Source organism: Ceratotherium simum, chromosome 7 (genome assembly GCF_057802395.1).
Source record: "Ceratotherium simum simum isolate JZ-2026a chromosome 7, ASM5780239v1, whole genome shotgun sequence".
NCBI classification, from domain to species: domain Eukaryota; kingdom Metazoa; phylum Chordata; class Mammalia; order Perissodactyla; family Rhinocerotidae; genus Ceratotherium; species Ceratotherium simum.
In genome coordinates, this window is record NC_141906.1 from 76546899 (window position 1) to 76574363 (window position 27465).

The window sequence follows — 27465 nt, forward strand, 5'->3', positions numbered from 1 at the left end:
AGCTGTCAGTCTCATGTATATCCCGGTGCCTGACGGGGCTGTATAGCCTGGAGCTGCCAGCCCCCAGCCTTCATGGGCAGATAGACTGGGAGCCCCTGCGGCTTTTCCTCTTCTGGCTGGACACGCCCTCAAAGGGAGGCTCAAGATTCTCTCCTCCATGGCTTCTCCATCTCTCTTTTCCTAGGAGGGCCTCAGAAGGCAGGGAATGTCTGAGTTGTGACAAACCTGGAGGCAGCAGAACCCTCTGGAGTAGTGTGATCATCTAGTGTAGACCCCCAGCTCGAGCCCTGGCTTGGCAATCCACAAGGTGGCCCATTTCATGGCTCATCTGCTCTTCATTTTAAGCTGAAACCTTCCTCCTTGTGGCTTCCCCCCAGACAGGCAGACTTGTAAGAGTCCACTTGCTCAGAGGTCAGGCCTGTCAGCTCAGCTCTAGAGGGGACACAGGCGGAGCAGCCCAGCCTCGTCTGGTTTCCCCTGCAGCCCTTCTTGTTGCTCCCACTCTGGATGCAGAGAACCAGGCAGAAGAGATTCCTTTCACACAGACGGCTCTGTCTCCCCATCTTCCAAAACCTTAACCCCCAGATGGGTAAGAGAGACCCCAGGCCCTGGAAATGAGCATGACCTAACTCCTTTCCTTTTGAATTCTGCTTTTTGCTTTTCATAGCCTTTTCACAATTATTTCTCTGACAGCCCTCAAACCACCCTGAGGGGTAAGCAGAGCAAGCGTTGCATCACCCTCACTTTTATAGATGAGCAAATGGGGCGCAGACTGAGTCACATGCCTGAGGTAAAACAGCTAATTTGCGGCAGAGCTGGCACTGGGCCCCAGCCTCCAAGTTTCTGGTCACAGCCCCGGCCTCTCTGCCACATCCCCAGGCAGGCCCCAGGCACAGGAAAGGGAGCAGGGTGCAGTGATGAGTCCTTCCATGCCCAGACCCAGTGCTAGTCTGGAGCTGTGGGCAGTGATACCCCATGCCCTGCCTTGGCCTTCCCTGCGGTGATTCAGGGAGTCCAGTGTCACGGCTTTAAGATCCCTTCCAACCTCAAGATTCCTCCTTCACCAGAAAACTGCCTTTTAAACATTTCTCCTTCTGTTTTTGGGAAACATTGACAGAAATGGAGGACAAAGCTGAATCAGCATGACAGAACTGTGGAGGGAATTGTGCTTCCATGTAGGAACAGGCACTAGAAAGATGATACAGAAAAAGACACCAGCCATCCCCCTTGCCACTGGAGGACGTGGAGTCTAATGGGAGAGACATGCTGTCAAGGCGGTCCTCCATGGCAGAGCCCATAGAGGGCTGTTTATGTTTACAAGTTCATTGCAAGACCCTCTCCCTGCTTCCCTCAGATAGACGAGTGATCCTGGTCTGAACAAGAGGCTGAATACAGGCCAATCCCAAAAGGCTTCTTAGAGAACGCAGGGATGTTGCCACTTCTAGAGTCAAGGGATGTGGTCCCCATGGCTCCTCCCTTCTGGCTGGACCCTCCCTCAAAGGGAGGCTTATTATTCCCTCCTCCATGCCTTCTCCATCTCCACACGTGCAGGTAGCATGGCTGCATAGGGGAGCCTCAGCACCTTGATGGATCCAGGAAATGGCTCCAGGCCTCCATGGAGAAGTCTGCTCAGGTGGGACTGCTTTGAAATGGGTTTGCTTGGGTAGAGACCAAGAAGAGCTGATGCCCTGGACTGCAGCCCCAGCCCCAGGGACCCGTCTCACCCCACTCTGGCCTCGAAAGGAAGACTTTCCGTTCCCCTTCCCTGGAAACCCCCTCACTTACGGGAAGCTGGGTGTTATCTTAAGGTCTGTAAACGGCCTGCCTGCTTTTCCAGCTGGAGCTGTTCATTCAGAACAATTAGCACGCAGTTTAGAGCTGGAATGAACATATGGCGGGGGTCCCCAGGAGCGACCCAGTGGCAGCCCAAGAAGGAGGGAAGTGGCCTGGGGAGAGCTGGGAGGGGGTTGTTTGGAAAGGGGAGGGCTCCAAGCCTGCTGCCTGGTCCAGGTACACCTGCTTGTAGCATTGGAGGGAACAGGAATGAGGACTTGTACAAATTCCTTTTGCATCTCAGGTGGTGAATGCATTAAACATCCCTTAAACTGGCATTTTATGTCAAGAGACTTGAAAAGCCCCATAAGCCTGGGGAATGTCCTTCTCTGGAGATCTTTAGGGCAAATACCCAGGGGTTTGTCCTGGGGTGAGGGTGGGGATTCTGAGAAATAATATTTACCCAGACACTCTTTGACGTGCATTCATTCCCTAAATATTGACTAATGCCCTACTATGTGCCAAGTGCTGTCCTAGGCATTTGAGAACATCTGTAAAGAAAAGAAACCAAGGGGCCAGCCAGGTGGTGTAGCAGTTAAGTTCGTGCACTCTGCTTCAGCGGCCTGGGGTTTGCAGGTTCGAATCCCGGGCGCAGACTGACACACTGCTTGTCAAGCCATGCTGTGGTGGCATCCCATATAAAGTAGAGGAAGATGGGCACAGATGTTAGCCCAGGGCCGATCTTCCTCAGCAAAAAAAAACCAGGAGGATTGGCAATCGATGTTAGCTCAGGGCTAATCTTCCTCAAAAAGAAAGAAAGAAAGAAAGAAAATGAAGGAAGGAAGGAAGGAAGAAAGGAAGGAAGGAAGGAAGGAAACAAACCAAGATCTCTGCCCTCATGGAGTTTCCATTCTCATGTGAAACGTAAGACATGATGCAGAAGTCAAACATGATATATAAGTATATATGTGCAGTGTGTTAGAAGGCAGGTTAACCTCATGAAAGTAACCTACAAGGTAAGCATAGGAAGCATTTTTACATGCAAGGAAAGGGAGATTGAAAGGGTTTATAAAAAGCCTGTTTGAGTTCTCTGAGCTAGGAAGTGGTGAAGTCTGGATTTAAACCCATCCGGCCTGTGACACTCACCTTGCCACAAAGATGGACAAGACACCTAAGCCCACCTGAATGACCTCCAGATCGTCTGGATGGGCGACAGAATCATAGACTCCCCAAGTGGGAAGACAGAAATTCCCATTCTGGCCTCAGCCCTTTACAGAAGAAAAATGGCCTCTGGAGATTTAGTGACTTGTCCAAGGTAGTGTGGCTAGTCACACTGTTGTAGAATTGGAACCTGGAGCTCCTGACCTGCGAGTGTGTATTTTTTCTACCGAACTACGCTAACTTGTCAGGTCTTCTCAGCAAGCCCACCACTGTATTCTCAAGGAGAGCCAGCCTCCTGCCACCTCCCTGTGCCCCTTCCTGCTTCAGAGACCATGCACACCCTCTAGGCTCCCCCCACACCACCTGTCCCAAGGCAGAGGCATTCATGGTCTGGACAGGGGCTGACTCTTGGAGCCCCTCCCTGGCTGTGATTTGGCACAACTGAAGAGGGGACCTCCAGACAGCGTTGCCACCCCGCCCCCAGCCCACATTTTAATGTGCTCAAAGGACTGGCTGTAAACAGGTGTTAGGTGTCTCACAGGGTCAGGAGCTAAACAGCACTCTGTCTGGAAGAAAAATTGCAGTAACAGCATCGGGGGTGACTGCAAAGGTGGAGGGGAGGGCAGAGAAGAGGCGAACTGACCGTAATGCAGTGGTTATGAGACTTAAATTGGAGCCCAGGGCAGATAAAGAACAGAGCTATAAATCCAGCCTCCTGAAAGAATATTCTGGAGATAGGAGACACAAGCTTACTTAAAATATGTCTGAGATAAGAACCAAAGATCGTTATTTTTGAGTAAGGATATAAAATGCTAAATACTGCCTTTATTAGCCCTTTCTAAAAGCCAGGTGTAAAATACTGCCATTCCCAAGATTGTGTTTTTCCTTTTTTTTTTTTCCTTTTAATGGCAGAAATTAAAATCTCCTTAAGCCATTAGCCGTCCCTTCCCAAGGTGAGCCCCCCCAAAGCAGTTCTGCCAAGGACCCCTCCCCTCCCCCAGGAGGTATGGTGGCCACCCCACTAAGCCTTGCATGCCCCTTCCCATCCCTCCCTCGGCCCCCATTGGCACCGAATGCCCGCCTAGCGGCAGGTGGCTGAACAGGCTGAAAAGTTTTATGGGTCTGCCCCGGTAGACCCTGTCTACCACCAGTTGCCAATCTGGCCCGTTGCTCCCCACTCACAAATAACGCTGAAGCTATTCAACCCCTGGAACGCTGCCAGGCAGGCCCTCCCCAGGCAAGCGACGCTCAGTGGCTCGGCCCGAGGTGCTCTCAAATGGCGCTTCTGCTCCCAGGGCCACTTCTCCCTGTGCCGGCTTTCTTTCTTCCTTCCCACCCAGTCTTTCTTTCTTTTTTCTTTTCTTTCCCTCAAAGGCTGATGCTACCAGAGAAAAAGTTCATAAAAATGTTATGTCCACCATAAAACCCCTAATGTGGCATTCTGCATGATCCATGCATTAACATTAACATTTCCCAGACAGTTATTGTGAGATAATGGTCCCAGCTATAATTCAGCGGTAACGTTCCTCCGAGCAAATGTTATGGAGGAATAAATGACTTGCCTAGTGTGCTGCTGCAGTGGGGGTGGGGAGAGGTGAACAGCTTGAAAATGCAGACTCTGGACCTCAGAGACCCCAGCACAGCTGTGGAGCGGTCTGGGGCTCATTCCATGTCTGACCACAGACTCTCTGTGGACGATGAAGCCAGGCCCCTCTGCTCCCTGTTTCTGTTTCACACAAACCCCATCTTTCTTCCCAGAACTATTTTGGGAGTATTGGCCAAGAAAAAGGATTCAAGGCATCAGGGTCATAGGCAGGGCTGAGAGGGTGATGAGTGGCATTGGTAATTTAACCAGCATCCTTCTCCCCATCACTCCCACTGTGGTCCCAGAACACTTTACACTCACCTCTGGTACAGCACTTATCACCTCGTATTTTTATTATTTATTTACATGGCTGTGTACCCGGCTATAACCATGCCCTCCTTATAAGCAGTGTACATATCTTAGTCTTTTTGGTGACCTAGCACAAAGCAGATATTCAATAAATGTTGGTTAAAAATGAGGATGGATGGATGGATGAATGGATGGATGGATGGATGGTTGGATGAATGACAACAACAGAAAAAGATCCAGAAATGAAAGAAGACCATAGATGAATAGGATTTAACATTAGTGATAAAGAGGAAAATACCCTAAAACAACATTTATTGAAAAAAATCATAAGCGTGTGAACCTTAGGAACTTAGAGATCTGCCGTGGTACTCATTTTACTCTCTAGGAACACGAGGCCTAGAGGAGTTGGTGTCCACGCCAAGACTAGAACTCTGGACCTCCAGTTCAATGGTCTTCCAGCTGCCATCTTGCCATTAATATGCAAGGCTAACAATATGAAAAAGAACCCTTTTCTACCCTCAAGGAGCTTGCTTCCCAGTAGAGATGACACATGAACTCACCATAATTCAAGGCAGAACATGATGAGTGCTGCAGTGGGAAATATCTTCAATTGGAAGACTACAAAGGGACCATAAAGGATATGGGCCTTGGAGGATGAGCAAGACCTGAAAAGGCAAACATGGAGGAGGGGGAGAACATTTGAGAAGGGGGAGCAGTGTGAGCAAAGGCACAGACACGGTTGGAAACAGGAATCCCTCAGATACTTAATTTCTATCAGTGGGTGTTGAGTGTATGGTCCTGGGAGACCATTTGGCTATTGGGTTGGCCTTCCTTAGAATGTGGCCCTTTACTGCTTCTTGTTACTCCCCCCTGACAAGTTATCTGTTTGTAGATCATGCCTTTGGCCACAATGATCAGTTCTCTGGCTTGTACCTGAGCTGGGCCTTGCCAGCTCCACTGCCCTCTGAGCTCCAGGAGGAACCCTCCCAGGGATGGCAGCCACACCTTTGCTGTCCTTTCCCACCTCTGCCCAGTCCTGCTCATGCCCCAGGGGAAGATTAACCAGGAGCCACATTCCTCCCAGAAATGTTAGGAGGGGAAAAGTCTGTGAGAAGCACAAGGGAAAATGTTGGCTCTTATCCAAATGCCACCTGTCACGACCACTATGATCTCTCTCAAGAGCAGTTCCCCAGAATGCAGGACCAGATTTATTACACCGGCGAAGGAGATGGCGACCTCTGCAATGTATTCAAAGGACCCTGGAGAGGCTTTGCCCCAATCAGAAACATCTTTCTCACTCAGGGGTCTCATAACGTCCTCAAGCTGAAAGGGGCCTTGGAGGTCAACTGGTTTAACCTGCCATGTTGTGAAGGCATCTCCAATAGGCAGGCTCTCGTCTCTTCCTAATGGCTCCTGGTGGTGAAGGCAGCGCTTCCATTCTGGAGCCACTGTCACTGGTAGAACTCCCTCACGGCAAGGGGAAATTTGACTGTCACGTCCACCTTTCTGCCCTAGTTCTGCTTTCTGGGCAGCACAGTGTTAGAGCAGTACCTCCTCTGCATAATAGTTCTTTAGACATTGAAGACCGCACTCATGCCTCTCCCTTGGTCTTCTGTTCTGCAGGTATACACCCTTCTGCAGCATCCCTGCCTTCCTCCCAGATGCACTCCATGTGTTCCTTTTACGAAGGAAACATGGAACATGGTCCTCCAGTGTGGTCTGAACCATTGCCTCCTTCACCTGGACTTGTATGAATGCAGCCTAAGACTGCAATTACCTTTTTTTTCTTTTTCTTTTGGCAGCCACATCACAACACTGGTACCTATTGAGTTTCCAGTCAAACTTCCCTTTTTTTCCCACATGAAATGCTTTTAAGCTCCATCTCCCTCACTAGTACAGTTTGCATTTCACTCTAACAGTATAAATTTATATTTCTCTCTCTTAAGCATCATCTGCTTGCTTTCAGCCTGTGTTTCCTGCCTCACAAGCTCTTTCTCAATCTTCATTCTGTCTTGAAGCACAGTAACACTACCTTCCAGTGTGTGGAATGGTAAGCACACCTACAACATCATGCAAATCCTTGGTAAAAATGCTTAACAGCACAATGCTGGTTACCTCACCATGAAAGCCCTCCTTCCACACTGAAATCTGCTCGTCAGTACTGACTGGGACAATCACAATCTGCCTATCAGTTCACCTACCTGTCCTCCCATGCAACTGACCCTTCTCCATCCTATGCAGAAGGATACCATGGAGGACCTTGTCATGTATCTTGCTGGAATTAAGATGCTTTTCAGAATTTTCTTTATTTACCAACCTAGGAATTCTATTTGTTTTTAAAAAAAGGGCCATGAAGTTAGTTTGACATGACTGTTTTTCAAATTTCTGGTTCTTGGTCATCACTTCTTTCTTTTATAAATAATACAATTTAGAATTTTTGTTAGCAATTAATATCCAAGTTAGTGTTATGTAGCTTCCAGAATCTGATGTTTACTACTTTATTAAAATACAGCTTTTGCACATTTCAATCTCTAAACATCGTTTTTTTTCATCAGTTCCCAAACAGCTGGCAGTGGTTCTACAATCCTATCTCTAAGTTCTCTCCATACACTAAGATGGAATTTGCCGGTGTCCGCAGACTCGATTTTATTTAAAGCTACAAGATACTCGTTTACCATCTCCTCACCTGTCTCAAACTCGAACCTTTTTTAAATCATTTTTCTGGTTTGCTGATCGTTGTCCTTGAGGAAAACAAAGCAAAGTGGGAGTTAAATTGTTTGCTTTCCTTCTGTCCTCTGATAACCTCATATGTCTGCCCCGGGCTGTAGCTGCCTCAATCCCTTATTTTTTCCTCTTTCCATTTTGCTTCAAGTATTGCTTTTTAAGGGAGAGAGAAGAGGGAGGGTGTGTGTGTCGGGGGTGGGGGGGGGGTGGATAAGGGGCTGTGGGGAGGGGGAGGTGTTTTCAGACTCCAGTTCCTTCTGGTCTTTGGCCGTCCTACTGCACTTCTAACAGGTTCAGGCTCCTCTTCTGTATTGCTTCTTGTTTACAAGCCCTTCCTTTCATCTTTTGCACACATGCTTTTAAATCATCACAGAGCTCAGATTTGAAAATGCAGACAAAAGATGTGATGTCCATTACATTTCACATTCACCATTGGAAAGACCTAGGTTAACTCTACCCTCTTTTACCAGCCCTCCTTAGAAATATAATTAGCAATGAAATTCAACCCAACCAATAATTTTCGATCACCTCTTATGCCCAAGGCACAGTTCCAGATACTATGGGTGATACAGAGGTGAACAAGAATTGTCCCTGCCTTAGACACGATGGTGGAGGCAGACACACAAATTACCACTGCCCTAGACAGGATGAGACAAAGATGACAATGCTGGGATATACAAAGTGTCGTGAGCGCCCAAAGGGAAGAGAGACCATTTCTGCCTGGGGAGATCAAGGGAAGATTCATGTAGGAGGTGCCATTTGAAGTGGTTGTGGAAGGCTGGGTAGAATATCAGAAGTCAGAGATGCAGAGAAGGCTATAAATGCCTCAGGAAGGCACAAAGGTAAAGAAGTAAGACAGAGTTTGGAGAAAAGCAGATGACTTTGTGTGGCTAGACCATAGGGTGGACTCAGGGTAGAATACAGCCCCAGACACTCATTCCAAGCTTTCTGCTCTACCCCAGTGTCCCATCAAAATGCTGAGCACAACATATCCTCCAAGAGAGACATTGGCACTGCCTCTAAACCTATTCTTCCTCTGTAATCCTTTTTTTTTTGTATTTTTATCTTTTTGACATCACCATCATCCCAGTAAATTGAACACTGAACTTAGAATCAAAAGATCTGAATTTGAATTTAGGATCCAGCACTTTGGACTGGACAGGCCCCTTAATTTCTCTGAGCCTCTATTTCTTCATCTGTAAAATGAGGAAATATTGCCTAACTTCCCTCCTCACACCAGGAGAGTTGTGAGGATCAAATGAGAATGCATGGAACGAACTACTGTGTAAATGATGAAGCTATAGGAAAGAATGATGTCAATATGATGACTCTGGCCCCTCAGTGGTGCACCATGCAGTAAGTTCTCTTGGATGAAACTGAGGTTTCTTGTGGGCAGTGCCTGATGCTTCTGTTAATGAAGTGCCACGTGGTAGGAACTGGGAAGATGAGCAGGGCAGGATGGGGAGGCCAGAGGCAAAGGGAAATATGTTGGGAAGGCCATTTGGAGGTTGCAAACCCAAGACCATTTTGGTTGGGGCTGAAGCAGGCAGTTTTTGAGATTCTTCAAAGCTGTCGGAGTTCACCCTTAGTGCCAGGTTCCGTGGGAAGTCACGCTGGCTGCCGTACCTCTGGAGAGCATACTGTGAGGTGCATCAGGAATGTTTCGCGGCTCCTTCCCAGTAATCCTTTCTGCAGAAAGGTGGTGTGTGGGAGGCAGGGAAGGCAGGGGCAGAAGGTGCTTCAGGTCTCAGATAACTGCTGGTACAGACACACCTGCACCCTCCCTCCCGACCTCCTGCCATGGGTCACACACTGCAGGCCCTCTGAACACATACACGACAAAGCCACTATCCCAGAGAAGGCCACGGGATATGCCAGTACTTACAACCCAATATGGTAAGCGGCATAAAAGAGATGTGCTCAGGGTCACGAGAGCACAGAGGTGGAAGTCACTAACTGCCAGGGAGGTAAGGATGCTCGACAAAGCTTCCAGGGGGAGATAGCCCTGAGCCGAACCTTCAGGAATGTGTAGTTGTCCACATAGCTAAGGCAGGAAAGGGCATTCCGGGAAGAGAGAACAGCAGATGCAAAAGCAGGGAGGCATGAGAAAGCGTCTTGAGTTCCTGAAAATGCCTGTTAACGCTGTGTGGCTGGAACGTGTGGTGAATGTGAGACGGGGAGAGGCTGCAGCGTGCAGGGCAATGGGGAGCAGAGACAACGGGGATGGGAGTGGGAAGGAGAGGGTATTTAAAGTACGTTTAGGAAGAAATATCAGCATGTCAAGGAAAGTAGAAGATGAGAGAAGGGGGAGGAAGAGAAAGAGAAGTCTCCAGATTTCGTTCTCGAGTGCTTGCAATGATGACGGTGCCATTCATCCAAAATAAGGAACGCAGGGGAAACAAACGCGGAGGAGCGGGCAGAATGGAGATAACAGGGCTCATGGCTGCACATGGTTGAGTTTGGGGGTGTTGCTGTGGGATATTTAGGCAACATCCTACCTCATTCAGTTCTGCATCTAAATTCCCCTGTCCCAAGTAGAATTTATGGTGTCTGTCAACTGAATCAGTAGCACCTTGAGGGAGAGACTTGTCTTACTCATCTTGGTACCTCTCAAGGAGTCCCCGGCATCCTCATAGACTTGCTGCTGGAATGCAGTGTGAGTGTGCCATAGCTTATGGATTATGTACCGTTTCTTTACCTTCTCTGGCCTGAGTTTCTTCATGCACTTGATGATAATGCCTGAAAGACAGAATCATGGAAAAGCACATGTGCCCTTGAGGCAGAAGTATCTGGTCTGAATCCTGGCCATGACCCTACTCGTTGTGTGATATTGAGCATGCTGCCTGACCCCTCTAAGTCTGTGCTGTCTAATTTCGTAGCCACCAGCCACAGGTGTCTATTAAAATTAATAATTCAGTTATTCAGTTGCACCAGCCACAATTCAAGTGCTTAATAGCCATATGGTGTCTACAGTATTTGAAAGTGGGGACAGAGAACATTTCACTGCAGAAAGGTCTGTTGGACAGTGCTGGGAAAAGGCAGCTCTGAGCACCTATCTCACAGCATCGGTGAGGATCAGCGAGACCATGTGTGTGTAAGGCACTGGGCACAATGGCTGGCACACAGGAAACCTTCCACACACATCAGCTGTGATATTCTGAATGAACTTGGAGAGATAGCTGAGGCCCTGGACCACAGCAGCATCCTTAGAGAATTCTCTTGTGGGTGCCAAGAAGATGAGCCCCTGACCTTGAGGAGAATAAACGGATTCACATTGGGGAGCATTGAAGGGGCCTCAACATGCAGTTTGAGAATTTGGGGTTGATGTGAGGGGCAGTTCCTCAGGAACCTCCAGAGAAAGGCATTTTCGGGACTTCAGCAACACTAAGATGGTCTCAGACAAACTGCAGGGTGGTGCCCCACTGTGACATCACTTACTTGTTGGTCTGGGTTTGGATCTGGCCCCGGTTCCTGGGCTGCAGCAGATGGGCTGGGAGCTGGGGGTGGGGAGGAGAGTGGGGACCCTCCCTCAGAAGTCCATCTGTGTCATCATAGCGGGAAAGGCGTGGAGCTCGCGTGCAGATGGCCCGACGATTTCTCTTCCTGGGAGCATGCTGCGTCTCTATAGGCTTTTGCCACTCTTTTGTGCCCTGTGTGTGGGGAGCCGAATGAGCAGGGTCCATCACTGATCTGGAGTCAGCAGGGAGGGCAGCGCTTGTGGCAGGAGGCTGGCCAGAGGGGGGCTGATGGCTTTGCACTTCAGCTCCCCCAGAGCTGCGCTAGGTGCCCGCAGCTGGGAAGAAGGAGGCAGTGCTGCTGACAGGCTCCCCCTTCTCAGGGGCCATCCTAGAAAGCCTCACCTTCCCTCCCTGAGCCGGGGAACCAACCTGGGCCAGGAGGCAGAGATTTCTGATGAGGATGCCCCCTGATTCCCCAGCCCAGCAGATGGCCCCTGGCTGAGGGCCTGGGATGAACACTGGATTATCCCTGATCAGCAGCCTCCCATAAGGGAAAAGGAGACTATTCACTTTGGGCTGGGAAGAGGGAGTGGGGGAAGGGAATTCTGGTGTAGTGGGAAAGCCCCAGGCCAGCTGGGTTTGCACCTGGGCTAGAGACCTCTCACCTATCCTCGGTGTGGCCACATCCCTCTGGTCTTCCCTCAGGTCATCTCAAAGTCCTGTCCAGCCCTCTGTTCTACCATAGGCTCTGGAGAGTGGCAGGGAGGGGTGGAGGTGGGCTGTAGTTTTCCTCTGGCTGAAACCTGCTCAGAGATGGAGGTTCGTCTCATCCCAGCGGCTCTCTGCAGCCCTCCCTCTCCCCACCTTCTTCTTTCTCTCCTCCCTAGTAGGATGGATTGAGGCAGTGTGGAGAAATCCGAATAACTAATCAGAGTCCTCATTAACCCCCTGCCGGGATGCTCAAACATTCACTTTGCTGTTTGTGAAGCAGAAAAAAAATCTCTCCCTGCATTAAAATTGATGCATTATTAATCCTGGTGCTCCCGACCTGGTGGGCCACTGCCCTGTCCTGCCCGAGGCCCAGCACCTCGGACCACTTGCGCTTTCTATTCTTTATTGGCCCAGCGCAGAGAGGCCTTTCTTCACAGGGAGCAGACTTGGTGCCAGCATGAAGGCAGCTACTTTGTTTTCTCTCTGGCTGGAGCTGGGGCCCCTCTGCTTAGCCCCACCCCAGAGCATAGCTGCCAGGCTAGTGGGAGCCCGCTGGGGTGGGGTGGGTTGAGTGAACGGCAGTGTGGATGGATGTGTCTCTCCAGACCTGAGAGGGCCTGGTGACCTGCTCTACCCTTCAGATGAGAAGGCCCGCGGAGTGGGCAGCTTCGTAGTCCAGAGGTGGGCTGGGCTTTGAAGGCCTTAGAGTTTGTCTGGCCCAAGAACTGACTCTTTTCTGCACACTCAGGACCACAGTGCCCCCAACGGCCTCCCTGGCACTACTCCCCACCCCAGGCTTCAAAGCCGTTCTCTGGATCTCCACCCCCACACTGCACACCCTCCACGTGAGAACAGGAATCTACAAATATACATCACGTGCTGGACCTTGTACTAGGAGCTGTGGGGGATTCAAAGACATTTAAGACACAGTCCCTATCCTCTAGGAGATTGCATTGTGGTGGGGTGAAGGTGTCCATACACACAAAGAATACTATACAAGGGAGGGAGGGAGGGAGGGAGGAAGCAAGGAAGGAAGGAAGGAAGGAAGGAAGAAACCTAAGGAGTGGAAAAGGCTCCTCTGGGTTCTCTTTGAGCCTAAGATGGTGTGGGAAGGCAGCATGGAGGAAACAAGACCTACTGTGACTCCTTCATTCCCATCTGGTTACTGGCTCAGCCCTCTTCATTGGTGTGGATCTGCCCTGCTATGGGTCTGTCCACATCTGTCGCCTGTCTTGACCTGTGAATTCACAGTCGGTGCCTAGGTCTGTGTGCCACCATTATGTGGCTTCTGTGCAATAGGTCCCTCTGGACAGCTTTGCGAGGATAAGGAAGAGAAAGAGAGAGAGCTGAAAGTGGAGGATGAGAAGCAAGAGGAATCTAATCTCTAACTCTTATTTCCAATCACTTTAATGTACTACACTGAGAAGTGGTCAGAGGTCACCTTCCTGATCTTTGACTCACACTGGTGAGGATGATCATTCAACTAATAATTTTGAGTGCTACTAGGTACTAGGGATTCAAGGTGAGCAAAAGAAGCCCGAGTCCCGGTCCACATGGATCTTACAGCCTAGTGGAGAAAAGAGGCCTTATTCAAATCATCACAAATGAATGTATAATTACATACTGAATTAAGTGCTCAAACTGAATTAAGAAATGCAGTATTCAAAGGAGTCTTAGCTGGCCTGAGAGGTCAGTGTATTTCCCCTGAGGAAGCGGCTGGAGCTGAGATGAGGAAGTGAAGCAGGCTGTTACTAGCTGAAAGTGGATGAGGAAAGAGCATCTTCCATGAAGATGGGATGGCTTATGCAAAGGCCCTGTGGTGGGAAGAAGCATGTCCTGTTTGAGGGACCAAAGGCCTGGGCCACTGGAAGGCCAAGAGCAAACGAGATGAAGCAGAAGTGAGCAGTGCTAGACTGCACCTGATCTTCTAGGCCACCATAAGGATTTTGGTCTTCATCTCAAGAGGAATGGGAAGCCAGTAACATGTTTGAAACTAGGGAGAAGGGGGGCGAGGGGGTAGAATAAAATTTGCACTTCAAAAATCTCTCCCTGGCCTCTCCCTGTAGAGAACAGATGGAGAGTATCAATATGTTAAATGGGTCATCTTCGTCCCTTGCTATTTCCTGTCTCCCACTTTGGTGAGCTGAAGTCTATAGAACGTGTTGGTGCTTTATGAAGGGAGATGTATGTCTAAATTCCAATCACCCGGTATTCAGCCTCAGCTCAGAACCCACAAAAATAAACTACCACCCTTGAAGTGGCACCGCTCCTTTCCCAACTTGGCAGAGACTTGGGTGGTCATCACCACTCTGACCTGTGGAAGCCCGGCATTTGGTGTCTGTGGGGCCGCACACCCCAGCCTCCCTGAGAGATGTCAGGAGAGACAGCAGCTGAGAGGATGGATAGGCGGAGCTGGGGGGAACAAGACGGGAGCTGCAGGGGAGCCAGGTAAGCAGAAAGGCAGGACTGTGGGGGTACCAGGCACTATCATGCCTATTGTGCTGGGTGTGCAGGCACAATGACACAAACACAAGCCACAACCTCCGTGGGCTGCAAGCAGCTGCTCTCCATTTGGCTAATGGCTCCTTGGTCCTGGGTTATTCCAGCTTGCAGCTCTCAAAGAAACCTGTTTGCATTTAGAACCGGAGCTCTCCCTTCTTTCATTTCAGCAAACATGCATTGATCATTTCCTACGTGTAAGGGTACTCTGAGGGGCAGAAAAACCCCACACTGTCCTTGCCTTTGAGCATGACGCCTGCTGGGGGAGCTAGATATATAAACAATGAACTGATAGAAGGCAGAATGAACTAAGCACTAAGTGTAGGGCCACCGAATGACCTGGTTTGCCTGGGACAGTCTCAGTTGAAGCCTGTAGTTTCTATGGAATTATTAATCGTGTTCTCCTTCACTCTCAGAATTGTTCCAGTTTGGGTGATAAATTATGTGGTCACCCTAACAATGTGCCATGGATGTAAAGCGGTGTGAGCAATTCTTTGTAGGAATTCAAGATAGACATCACAGAGTAAATCATATTCATTTAAGCCAAGTCCTTGAAGAATGAGCTATATTTCAGCTGCTAGAGAAGGGAAATGGTGCAGCCCAGCCTTGGAGAGGGGAGTGAGCAGAGGCCTGGGGGCATCCTTGCGTAGAGTCTGTGTAGGAGAGGATGAGTAGTTTACCTGTAACTGAGACCAGGCTCTGAGAACTCTTTATGGAAAGTTTCAGACAGTAAATAGTTCAGGTTTTGTGTTACAACTACTGCACTCTGCTGTTGTAGTGGGAAACAGCCACAGACAATAGTGAACGAATGGGCATGGCTGTGTTCCAATAAAACTTTATTTAGAAAAATAGGCAGCCTCAGGATTTGGCCCATGGGTGTAGTCTGCCAGCCCCTGACCTAGAGGACTTAGAGGAGAGTTATGAGATAAACCTGGAAAGTTAAGTGGGAGCCATATCATGAAAGGCCTCAAATACCTGACTTATTTTTTTAAATAATAATAATGTTTTTTAACATAAGAATGGACCATCTGAGGTCCTAGGGTTTATTGTTGGGGTTTGGAGGGTACTGGAGGGAGGCAGGGAGCAACAGTGAGGTGAGCAGCCTGGCTTGGGGCCCAGGGCCTCCCCTGGAGGCTGACCTGTGGAGCTGGAGTGCTAGTATGCAGGAGAACTCGTCCTTGTCCCGCAGAATCCGCCCTGTTGTTCTGTACTCCCCTCAGTCCCTGTCCTCAGGGGCTCACGCTTTCTTGGGCAGACACAGTGACAAGGTGCTACCCTCTCCTTTCCCAGGGAGTGAAGGCAATTAACCACCACCTGCCCCTCCCCTCCTGCACCAGGGCAGGGCTGCTGGTCGTGGTGTAATCCTGACAGGGCCCACGACAGGGCCCCACAGCTTCTTCCCTCCCAGAACTCCCGATGGACTCTAGTGCCTTCACGGGTTAATTATTGCAGTGGACCCTTGGCTGCAGAGCTGGAAGGGGAGCAGTTAGCCATCTGCCATCCCCGTGTGTCCCCCACGCGCTCCAGAGTGCGAGAGTCACCTTTCCCGTGAATATCCCAATCAAACAACTTGAGATTTCCTCCCACCCTGTGGAAAGTCCCCCTTCCCAGAGTCCAAGAGAAATACCCTTTAGACCTCATGGTCATGTCTTGCTGCAAGGTCCTGCTCCAGGAGTAAGTCCTGCCCCCTTTCTCCCTCCGTCTTGCTCCCCATTCGAGGGCACTACCCCTCTCTCTTGCCAACACAAAACTGTCACATGTGTACATTTTTACTGAAGATACAGGAGCTGGGCCTGCCAGCTCACTCACCCCAGGCATAAAATTTAAGGGGGCACCCAAAAACTCAGTAATCAAGAGAAATACTATTTTAATGCAAAATTTTTTGAAAATCAAAATTAATGACAAAAATGCACAATAAACAAAACATCAAAATTTTAAATGATGCCACAGTCGGTATTACTGATCCTCCCCGTCGCCTCACATTCTAATGTGGCCAGGCAGGGCACTGAGACTAATCCTGTTTTTGTCTCCATTACTGAGGTTTTTGGTGACCCCTTTAACTTTGTGAGGGAGGCAAGTGCCTCTCACACTTCACCCCGGTCCCAGCCCCAGAAGATGCCAGAGGGGGCTATGGCATGGCACAGAGCAGGAACAGGTGAGCTTTTGTACACGAGACAACTTCCCCAAATCCCTCTCCCACGCCTGCAGAGGGAATTTCTCACTATCCAGTTCCTCCTGCACAGTCTGGCCTGCCACCTCTCTGCTGGGACCTGTTTCCCCAACTCACACCTTTTCTCTCCCTCCTGCTCTTCTTTATGTTCCTGCATCTTCAAGACCTGGCAGGGTTTCCCCGGGAAGTTAGTGGCAGAACTTTAAATTCCTAATACTCTGCTCCCTTTCATTTACCTTTTCTCCTTTGCCCTTGTTATCTGACACTGTATGTTTTATTTATGTATCTTGTTATAGTCTATCCACCGCTCCCATCTCCACCCCCGACCAGAATGTGAGCCCCAAGAATGTTGAGATTTTATCGTTTTTGTTAACAATTGTGAACACTCCTGGCACAGAGCAGGCACTCAGTAAACATTTGTTGAATGAGTGAGTAACAACTGAGTTCTCTTTTCTTTAATCTTTACCCTCCCAGACTAGGCCTGGCCTCTCCTTCAATAGCCAAAAGATGGTTAAGTCTTTTTCCTAAATGAAGGAACATCCGCCCTGGGCCTCCGTCCTAAGCCACGCAAAAACGCAGCAGAGCTTTGAAATCACGTTTATTATTTAACAAGTCCAACCTAGGCAATAGAAAAAATATTTTCCAGAACAAACTCCAGGGTTTTCAAGGTTTGTTGCATATTTTTTTTCCCTTTAAAATAGGGACTGATGTCCAAGGGAAGGTTTGAATTCCACGGAACTTGAATCAATACTGACTCTTTTTGTGACCTTGGCCGAGACACTTTAAGTCTCAGTTTTGATTATTCTATCTGTAAAATGGGTATATTGATCCAAGCACTACTAACCTCACAAAGTTACTGTGAAGCTCAAGCAAAAAGCTAATTGATGTGGCTGGAGTGCTTTGAGATGCATAAATCATCTTGCAGATACAGAGGTATGGCAGTCGCATTAACACTTGCCCAAGGCAGAGCAAGGGGTCTCCTAATGAGACCATGGTGGAAGTGACCATCCACTTCTAACCTTCTCACTTTACAGATGGAGAAACTGAGGCCCAGGTGGTGATGTGCACAGGGTCACAGCCCGAGCGGACACAGGAGAGTTATGAACATAAGCCAGGTGTCCTGGCTCCCGGTACAGTCTCTGGCCTCTCTGTGTTTCTCAGGTGATTCCACCAGAACAGGTATCCTGGGCTCTGCTCTGAGCCCAGGTCAGAATTACCACAGCTGGAGGGGAATTCCTGACTTTCAGACATCCTTGTGAATCCCAACCCTTCACAAACAGCCTAGGGAGGGAGGCATTTTAAATAAAATCCTTTTACCATCCCTTCCATTTCTGAGATTCATTTCTGAGTGGCATCTGAATGAGAAATTTATAGACATTTCATTTCCGTTCTTGTTGTCACTCCTTTGCTGTCCTCCAGGAGCAGGTTATGACTGAAACCTCTGAGGCACAGGGTGTAAATCTCCTCTAGGGGGGCCTTGTGCCTTGGGCGCAGGTCATTTGTTGGCAGCATCTCCATATGCAGTGTGATCATTGCAGGGAAACAGGGCCCTGAGAAGGGCAGGGAGGCACAGAGAGATTAATTTCTTCAATGTCCTGCTTCCTGTGTGTTCCTTAATGACTGAAGTTTACATGTATGGGGAAAATCTCAATTTTCCCTGGAAGGCATGGAAGGGAAAACTCAGAGCCATCAGACTGTTTTGCAAGTGGGCACTGTATTGATCCGACCAGGAATCCTTTGGCTTCTTACAGGGTGTGTGGCCAAGATTGTGACCCTGAACTGGAATTTGTGCCTTTGCTTGTCTGTGACCATGTATCCGGGATTATTCGTGTGTGCGTACATGCCTGTGTGTGAGTGTGTGTTGTCGTCACTTCTATCTTTGTGACCATATGTAGATCAATGTGTGTTTCTTTAAAAAAAATTATTTCTCATTTCCTGCATAAATCACTCCACGTAAAAGGCCCTCCGGAGCTCAGTTCCTAGCATCCTTTTTCAAAAAAGCAATATTATCGCAGCCTACTCCCAAAACTAGTCCCAGGAGAGGCTTTTCCTAGATTCTTTGTCAAACGAAATGTCACCAGCTCACCAAATGATGAAAAGAAGAATTCTTCTTGTTTATTTCCCAAGCGAGGCAGAACAGAAGCAGCTCAGCCTCTGGGTCCTCCCCGTGGCTGGCAGGCAGGCGGACAGGTAGGTGGGTGGGGCAGGGGCACTGAGGAGGCCACCATAAAACCTTGGATTCTGCTCTTTCACTTTGCCTCTTAACCAGCTTTGTGACTTTTGGCAAGTCACTTTTCTAAGCTCAGTACCCTCTTTTAAAAACAGGACTAATGACACCTACTTTATAGGGTTGTTGCAAGGATTAAATAATAAACTGGATAATATCATTCTTTGTACAGGAGATTGGCATGTTGTGTGTCATACATTCTACATATCCTCTGCTGAACGTATCATTTATTTACTCCTTTATTCAATCAATATTTATTGAACACCTAATATGTTCAAAATACATATTCGGCTCTGCAGAGATATATAGGCTTGAGAGTCAGGTTAGGATTACATAATCCTAGTGGGGTAGACACACTGGCAAACAGACAATCACACTTTGGTGGGATAAGTGCTAAGAGAATTGTACATAGGATGCTCTAAGCTGCCAGACCATGCTTGTGGCAGCCGAGTGGAGGATGGAGTAGGCAGCAGGGAGACCAATTAGGAGGCTATTGCTGAGCTGAGGTGTGGAAAAGGAGATGCAGAGCAGGAATGTAGCTCACCCCACCCGGGGGCAAGAATGAATGATGAGCTTGTACAACATGCGTTGACCTTCTTTTGCTTCCGGAGGGAGCTCTAGGGCTGGGAAGACTGTCTCAGAACCCAGGGTCACTCAGCAGCCTGGTTGGGGGAGGGAACAGGGGCTCCAAGGCTGGCAGGTCTGCCCACTGGGGCAAGGAATGGCAGGGGAGTAGGAGGAGAAGGGACTGAGCCCAGCTGAGGGGAAAGGAGGGAGGGATGCAGGCAGGGCTTTGCAGAGATTTTCAAAGGGCTTCTGATGGGGCTGAAGGTTGCCCCAAGAAAGGTAATCCTGATGGGAAAGTTAAGTGACTTCTCTAAGTTTAGGGCTGGGCTTAGTTGAGTTGAGGGACATTTGCTTTCCATGATGGATTCCCAACCACCAGTCTCTAATTTGTGTCTGGTCAAATTCTGCCCCACGTTTCTTGACTGCTTTTGGCATTCCTGTTCGTCCATTCATTCCCTCATTTAATAAACACACATTGAGCCTGATGCTAGTCCAGAGCTGGAAGCACATAGGTGAGGAACACCTTGCTCAGGAAGCTCAGAGCTTAAAGGGAGCGACACCTATAGGAACACATAATAATAATTTAGTGAGATACAGCCTGGAGTTCATGGCTAAGAACTTGGGACTTTATCTTATAAGAGATATGATCTCAGTTATTAGGGAAGCAGAAAGGGGGGAACGACTTACCTTGTGTGGGGTAGGGTGGCATTGAGAGAAAACTTTACAGAGCTGAATCTTGAAGGATGAGTAGGATTTTGCCAAACAAGACCTAAACAAACTATTATTCCTATCACTGTCATTAATGACAATAGTCACCATTTATTACAGGCTTAGTCTGTATCAGTGCTGAGTACTTTACTATCCGCTAAACACATCACATGTCTGATGTAATACTACAAAATCTTAATAAACATCCTGTGAGTTAGCTTAGTGTTCCCATTTGACAGAAATAGGAAAACCGAGACTTAGAGAGGTCCCACAGCCGGGCAGAGGGAGATGAAGGATTTGAATCCAAGTTCGTCTGACTTCAAAGCCTTTTTCCCTATGTTGTCTTCCCCACATTCACTTATTGATATTAGTGCGGGAGGCATATGAAATAATCCACAGTTTGGTCAAAAGCTCTCAATTCAGAAACACATTGAAATATAGAGATTTGTAATGCCTTTGGCAATGAGTAATATTAACCAAATTGGCACACTCTCAACTGAACTGACTAAGCATTGGTCTGAATTAGTATTCGCCAGTAGTGGTCCCTCTTCATGTGACAAGAATGACACTACTGATGATCTACATGGGCAAGGTGCTAACTCAGGTTTGTATGGAGGGCATCAGAGAAATAGAAGACACAGGTCTTTTCCTCAAAAACTTATGATGCCATTGAGGAGATTTAGATCAACACAGAAAGCAGAAGTTCACAAAATAAAGTAAGATTAAGGGCCAGTGACAGGGTGGGGGTGCAAGAGGCTGCCTTCATTCTGCTGCAGAAGTTCAGAGAAAGGTAGGACGCGAGCTTGTCTTCGAGGGTTGACAGGACCTGGGTAGCAGAGAGGAAAGGGGTGCACAGGGCCCTCCAGAATGGCATGACAGCCTGAGCAAGGGGGCAGAGGGCTCAGACCTGGTGAGTGCTTGGCTGTGAGACTGTGGCACCTAGCGTGGCCGGAGAAAAGGCTCAGGTTTGAAAGGACCAGGGGATTAGGGAAGAGAGGTAGGTTTAGGTGGACTGCAGAGGACAAGAATGGAGGCTAAGAAATTTGGATTTTTGTCTTCTTAGGCCCTGACAAACCATTATAGATTTTTGAGCAGGGGAGAAACAGTATAAACAAGTCTGTAAATGATTTTAGCTTCCAAGGAGGCCCTCTCTTCGCAGAGGATTGGAATCTAGTCTCTTTGAGATTGGCCTTGTTGCTCCAGTGAAATTTGAGACTTTTGCTGGGACAATTGAGTTCAATAACTGATCAAGAACAGTCAGAGAATATCACACTGTCAGGTCCAGCCTCTTGTTTACAGATGACAACAATGATGATTGATGATGATGATGACGAAACAGAATTTAGAGATGTTGTCCAACATCACACAGCAAGCTTGTGGCAGAGCTGGAACCAGCTGCCCGGCTTCCTTAGCTGGCTCATCCTAGCAGGGAGGTGGGAGGAGCATATAGATTGTCATGAGTGTCCGCCGTTGGGGAAATGCCTGAGGGTCCTGGCAGGCAAACCACACTTCCCTCGCTGCACTTGTGCAAGAAGAGGGCCTGGGGTGGGCTCGAGTGAGAACCGACTCCTTCAAGGCTCTTAGGTCAGTGGGAACAAAGACTTGGGTGTTTTTTGCTCCTGAGATAGATACCATGGTGGGAGCTTCCCCAGAGCGGACAGGGGACAGGCCTTTGGTTTGAGCTTCTGGCCAGAGATTCCAGAGGCTCAGTCTTCTTTGCTGTCCTATTCATTTGCAAAAAGTGTTGGCAAAACAGCCAAAGGTGTTCTCAGAGGGTGCCCTGGTGAAATGAATGTGGAGAGGCAGGGAGGGGCCTGATCAGAACTAAAAAGCTGGGGGTGGGGCCACTGCATTTTCTGTGGATTTTGTGGGGACAGAAGAGACTTATTCTTCAAGATGAAGCTCCTGCTTCCTTCTTTGTCCCCTGAAACAGCTGGGCCCTCAGGTCACACAGAGCCTGTGTCTTCCATCCATCTCTCCTCTCTCCATCTTTCTGTCTGCCGCCCGGCGTGTCACGCTGTCTGTCCATTGGGCCCAAGCCCAGCCACAGGGTCAGGGCAGCAGCGTTAGCCTCTAGAGAAGAAGGACTTTGTAGACGACAAAAGGGAGGGTGGGGGGTGCTCTCTGGCCAAGATCTAAAAAGGCGCACTCAGGCTCTTCCTTCAGGGCAAGGCAGGCGCGAGTGTGGAGGGCAGTGCGGCTCACAGAGCTGCACTGGGATGGGAAGGGTGGCTGCCACCCTGGGTAGTCTCCTGCCCCCAACTCCAGCACATTCTCCTCAGCACTTTCTGTCAAAAAAGTCAGAGTCGCCCTCCTTATGCTCAGAAGAATAGCTGGCAGTGACGGAAAGGAGATTACAGGCTATATTTCTGCCTTGAAGCTTTCTCCAGGCTGTTGGGAACTACGTAGTCGTCAGTGCTGGGAAAGGAGAAATCTACGTGTTTTGTAGCCCTGAAGTGGCGCCCCGTGTTGGGGCAAGCTGGTGTCACCTCAGACAGTCTGTCCTCTCTCAACTGTGTATTTTATCAGTCCCTGACTGGGGAGCGTGATTGGCTTCTCCTAATACTGGTGCGGTTCCTCTCTGAGGGGCTCCAGCTCTTCACTGCCGTCCTAGGGGTGGAGGGAGGGGACAGAGGTACAGCTACAGCAGAGAGACAAAAAAGCATGTGGCTGCGGCGGGACATCAGGAGGGAGCTCCGGCCCCTCAGTGCCAGAAAGAACACAATTAGAAGTTGAGGCTTGGGCCGGCCTGGTGGCGCAAGCGGTTAAGTGCACGCGCTCCGCTGCGGCGGCCCGGGGTTCACTGGTTCGGATCCTGGGCGCGTACAGACGCACTGCTTGGCAAGCCATGCTGTGGTGGTGTCCCATATAAAGTGGAGGATGGGCATGTATGTTAGCCCAGGGCCAGTCTTCCTCAGCAAAAAAAAAGAGGAGGATTGGCAGATGTTAGCACAGGGCTGATCTCCTCACAGATAAAAAGCAGCTGAGGCTGAAGGACACGCCAGGCAGGCAGGGCTTCCTCCTTCCACAGCCCTGACTGGACTCTGTCCCCCACCCTGCCCTGTGGGGTCTGGCAGAAAAGCAGGTGGTGAGGCCACCAGCCAGGAGCAGCATCATCCACACACTGTGGGGTACAGTTATTTCCTTACCATGTGGACTGTGAGCACCTCAAAGACAGGGAGAGCGTGTGTGAGTGTGTGTGTGTGCGTGTGCGCACTCATTTCACCTTTGTATGCCCAGGCCCCAGCACATGAGAGGTTCCTAATACATGGAGACTAAATTGAACCAATTTGCACCTGCCCAGAAGAGGGGGGGAGGGAATAGTAAAAAACTACCCAAGAACAGAGCTCTCATCTGCCAAGCAGGCCTGAGACACCTGAGAAATGAGGGGGTGGGGTGTGGCGCTGACTTCAGCAGAGCTCCCAGGAATGGCGCACCCCACAGCTCAGGACACACTCTCCTCTGCCTTCTCCTGTGGGGATCCCAGCACTTACTAGTGGGATGGTAAGAAACACAAGAGCAAAGAGAAGTGGGGAGGTTGGAAGAGCAAAATGTCTAGGGCCGGGAGACATGCCGCTTGCTGGCTGTTTCCTTGGGCAAGCCCAGTGCTTGACTTTCCTAAGCCTCATTATCCACATCTATGAAACGGGAACACCCACCTGGCAAAGAAAAAGGCCTCTCTCATACTGCAGAGAGCATGTAAATGGGTGCGGCCCTCCTGCAAGTCATTTGCAAAACTTCTTTACAATGAACATACCTTTGGATTTGGCAGCTCCACATCTAGAAACCTATCCTGAGACAATGATCAAGTCTGGATCAAAATTCTCCTATAACAATGGCCATTATTTATTTATAATAGCAAAAACTGGAAATAATCTAAACAACAAATGATAGAAATTTGGCTGAGTGATTATAGTACATCCATAAATGGAATGCCATATAGCCACTAAAATTATTGTATATATTTCCCTTATATGCAAAGGCATTTATGATATGTTGCTAAATGTAAAAGGCTGGTTACAGAACAGTGTATATAGTATGATACTGTTTTCAAGAAAGAAGAGTTTTTCTCTACATATTAAGTGTGGTTGTCTTTGTATTGTAGGATTATAACTAACCTTTCTCCCTCTTATTTATCTATCTTGTACAATAAGCATATATTATTTTGTAAAGGTAATAAAAATTGAGTTATTAAAATATCAACTTCTAAACGTTGTTTTAAGTGTTAAAGAAGATATTACATATGAAAGTACTTTGTAAACTGAAAAATTATGCAGACATAAGACAGGGCCTCTGCCCATGAGGAGCTCACGGTTTAGAAAGAGATGAAAGATGTGACAGATAACTGCAGAGTGAAACGGAATGTGGCAGAGCTTTCAGAGAATGACAAACAGCACGTTACGTGGAAACACAGAGGAGGTGAAATTACTTCTGGCTCTAGAGGAAAGATCCAGAATGTCTGAGTTGAACATTGAAGGATGGTTAGGGTCTGGTCAGGTAGAAATATAGAACTGGGGCAGTGAGAGAAGTGGGAAGTTGTGGGACAGGTTTGGGGAATGGAAAGTGGTTGTGTTTGGATGGAGGGTAGACAGCCTGTGGGTGATGGGTTAAAGATGAGTCTAGAAAGGCAGTTAGCGGCCAGACTCCACCTGGTATAATGCAATCAGTGAGCGCTTGTTGGTGCCTTCTATGAGTAAAGAGTCATGGAAAATTCTGGACTAGGAGGTGACATGGCTGTAAGCCCATCAAGGGCAGTGGGTGCTCATCGCTGCGTTGGCAGTGTCTGCCTTGTACGAGGCCCCGGGTAGATGCAGAATGAAGCTGTCTGCTGGGAAGCTCAGTCTGGAGGCAGCTAACAGGCTGGAGGGGCTAACAGCAGGGATGAGGAGGGGCTTGGGGGGCATGGCCAGGGATGAGTGCCCTCTCTAGGTTGTCACTGGGGATGGAAAGGAGGGAAGACCATCTTCTCCCTGACTGGAAAGGGATGGGAAGTGAGGAGTGATGGGAGAGTGAAAATGAGCTGGGGCTCGGGGAGGGAGGAATCAGACGTGTCTCCCAGGTTTGCTGCCTGAGGGGCCCGAGAACTGGGAGTCATTCGCAGAATTCAGACAGGGCCATGTGGAGGAGGAGCAGGCTGGAGCAGGGGTTGGGGGAGTGGGACAAGTAATGTGTTGCTCACCACACGTTCTCTCTCGGTTGGGTCCCATCCCTTGGGCCCCTCTGTGTGGCTGCCCCAGGGCAGGCAACTGCCAGAGGGCCCTGAGCCTCTTGCTGCTTTGAATGGGTCTCTATCCCTCACTTCCTCTTGAGAGGAGTCTGGAATGTAGGGAGGAGGGTTTTTTTCAACCCAGAGATCTTTTGTTAATGGAAATTCATTTATCAGCCTGCCCACTCTTGGAGCTTCTCTCAGCTCATCCCATCCTATCTCCTGCAGCTCCAGCTTTCTCCTGCAGCCGGGAATTTATGCCCCTTCAGGATCCCGGATGCTGTATCTCTGCCACCCTCACCTCCCAGCAGTGTGCACGTGCGCACACACACACACACTCACACCCGAAGGAAGGCAGGAAAGTCTCGTTCAGGCAAATGTCTACATTTCCATTTCCCCATTGCAGCTCCCAGCCGGGCCACTGTTTAGCTCCTCCTGTTGTCATGTCACCAGTTAATTACATTCTTTACTGAGGTGCAAATGTGTTTTTACAGGGAGACTAAGATGGTGTTAACTAGGAAGGAACTGTGAAGGTTAAGGATGCATTTCCCTCTTGTGTAGGGCTGCAGCTTTTGACTGGAGATGATCCCCAATGCTGCCCCCATGCTCCCCAAGGCTTGGAGCAGCCGCCTCCACCCCCATCCCATGACCCTTCCATCCTGGCCCCGAGGACCTGACCCACAAGGAGAAATTAATATGAATGTCTGGAAGTGTCAGGCCAGGCCTTATAATAGCACTGACCACCAAGCTCAATTTCTGGACACCTTGGTCCATCTCAAATATTGAGAAACAAAATTAATTCACTTTAATCTAAACGTAAATAGAGAAGTGGTGCAGCCAAAGCCGCCTTTAGGCCAAGGCTGTCCTTGCCTACTAATTTCTGCTTTGGGTTTGTTGCTTTCTTGACTCTTGCTCCCCGCTGCCTGCAGGCACCCTCCTTTGCACCCCATCTGTGTCTCCCCAGACCCCCAGCTAAAGCCTGCCACTGGGAAAGGATCTGGAACTCATTTGCCCACCTGACAAGGTTGCAACTGCTACCCTTCCTCTGAGTTCCATACAGTTTAAAAGAAGCCAGCTGTGGTCTACACAGGGCCCGGAAATCACTGAGACCTGCCCACACTGGAGGGGAGAGAGGGCCGCATGTATGCCTATTGTCAAGGTGACAACAGGGCACTTCCAACTGTGACAAGGGTGTGGGCTCTAAAATGGCTCGGTGGGCCTGAGTGGCCACACCGAGGACAGAGAGGTGAAAGGTAAACATGGGGGCCAGGTCTGTAGAGCAAATGAAATAGATCCCTGATCGGCAGCCTAGGGAGGAGGGGCCGGTGCACAGAGCCCGCGTCCCCTTGTTCTGGATCACCCTGTGCCTTAGCCTTCCCTTCTGAGAGCTGCTCTGCCCTTTTTCGCAGGTGATTTGGCTCTAGCTGACAGGAAGAATTTCTGGCCCAGCTGGAAGTGAGAAGAGGGAGTGAGTCTCCTGAGGGCCATCCTAGAGGCTGCCAGGATCACCCGAACAGTAAGAAATGCTTCTTCATGCCTTAACACATAGTTAAACCCTCCAGGCAGATTATCTTTCTTCTGAAAACCTTGAGAAGCAGCCCATAACTTAGCCGACACTTAGCATATCCAACCTTAGGAAACACATCACTGCATTATTTTTTCATGTCTTTCCTCCTTAGCTCCTTGAGGACAGGATGAGGGCTATGCCTTGTCCCTGGATAGCTCTCTTTTCTTCTACTTACTCTGTGAACAATGAATTGTTGTTGATACAGATGGGTGGGCTGTTGCTTACATCCACGGTGACGAGAACATTTGTACAACCCTCTGAAACAAGCTTATTGCCTAAGGATTACCGAGGGGTATTTGTTAAAAATGCAGTTCCTGGACCTCCCACCAGAGTCTGATTCTGTGAGTCCGGGTTAAGACCAGGAATCTGCACCCCAAGTGTTTGGATGAACACAGAAGAAACTGCATCCCAGGTGTTTCTGACGAACTCTGAGAAATCGTTCTTTAGAATGTGTACAGCACTTTGAATAGAGAATCTCATTTAATCCTCTTATCAGATAGAGTTTTTAAAATCCCTCTAAGTAACTTCATGATCTTGAAGATCTAAGTACCAGTATAGGCAGGGATTTAGAAATCCAGTTATCCAGAACAACCCTTTTTTCTTTGCAGTATGCCATGATAAGGGCTGGATCTGTTGTGGTGAGATTGGGCCCCAACTCCAAAGGACCCTGCCCAGGATTTTGTAAGTTTCCCTGATGTCTTAGGGCCACCTTGACCTTACAATTCATCGGCCTTCATTTTAGGGGCAGTAATCATTGCCAACTTCCTAATCATTGCCAGATTCCTCAAAATAGCTGGTTT

At 48.9% G+C, this 27465-nt stretch overlaps 1 protein-coding gene across 4 annotated transcripts in view; it reads left to right on the top strand.

Moving 5' to 3' along the window:
* Positions 1-27465, top strand: part of PKNOX2 (PBX/knotted 1 homeobox 2) — a 186457-nt gene that overhangs the window by 64201 nt on the left and 94791 nt on the right. For 2 of the 4 annotated variants that reach the window (XM_087433884.1, XM_087433886.1), the window contains exons 2-3: positions 26508-26614; positions 27274-27346. The exons of 1 other annotated variant lie outside the window; for it this stretch is intronic. The gene's annotated coding sequence lies outside the window, so the exon portion shown is untranslated. The remainder of the gene's footprint in view (positions 1-26507; positions 26615-27273; positions 27347-27465) is intronic. One more of the 4 variants, XM_004438429.2, reaches the window with a different exon arrangement.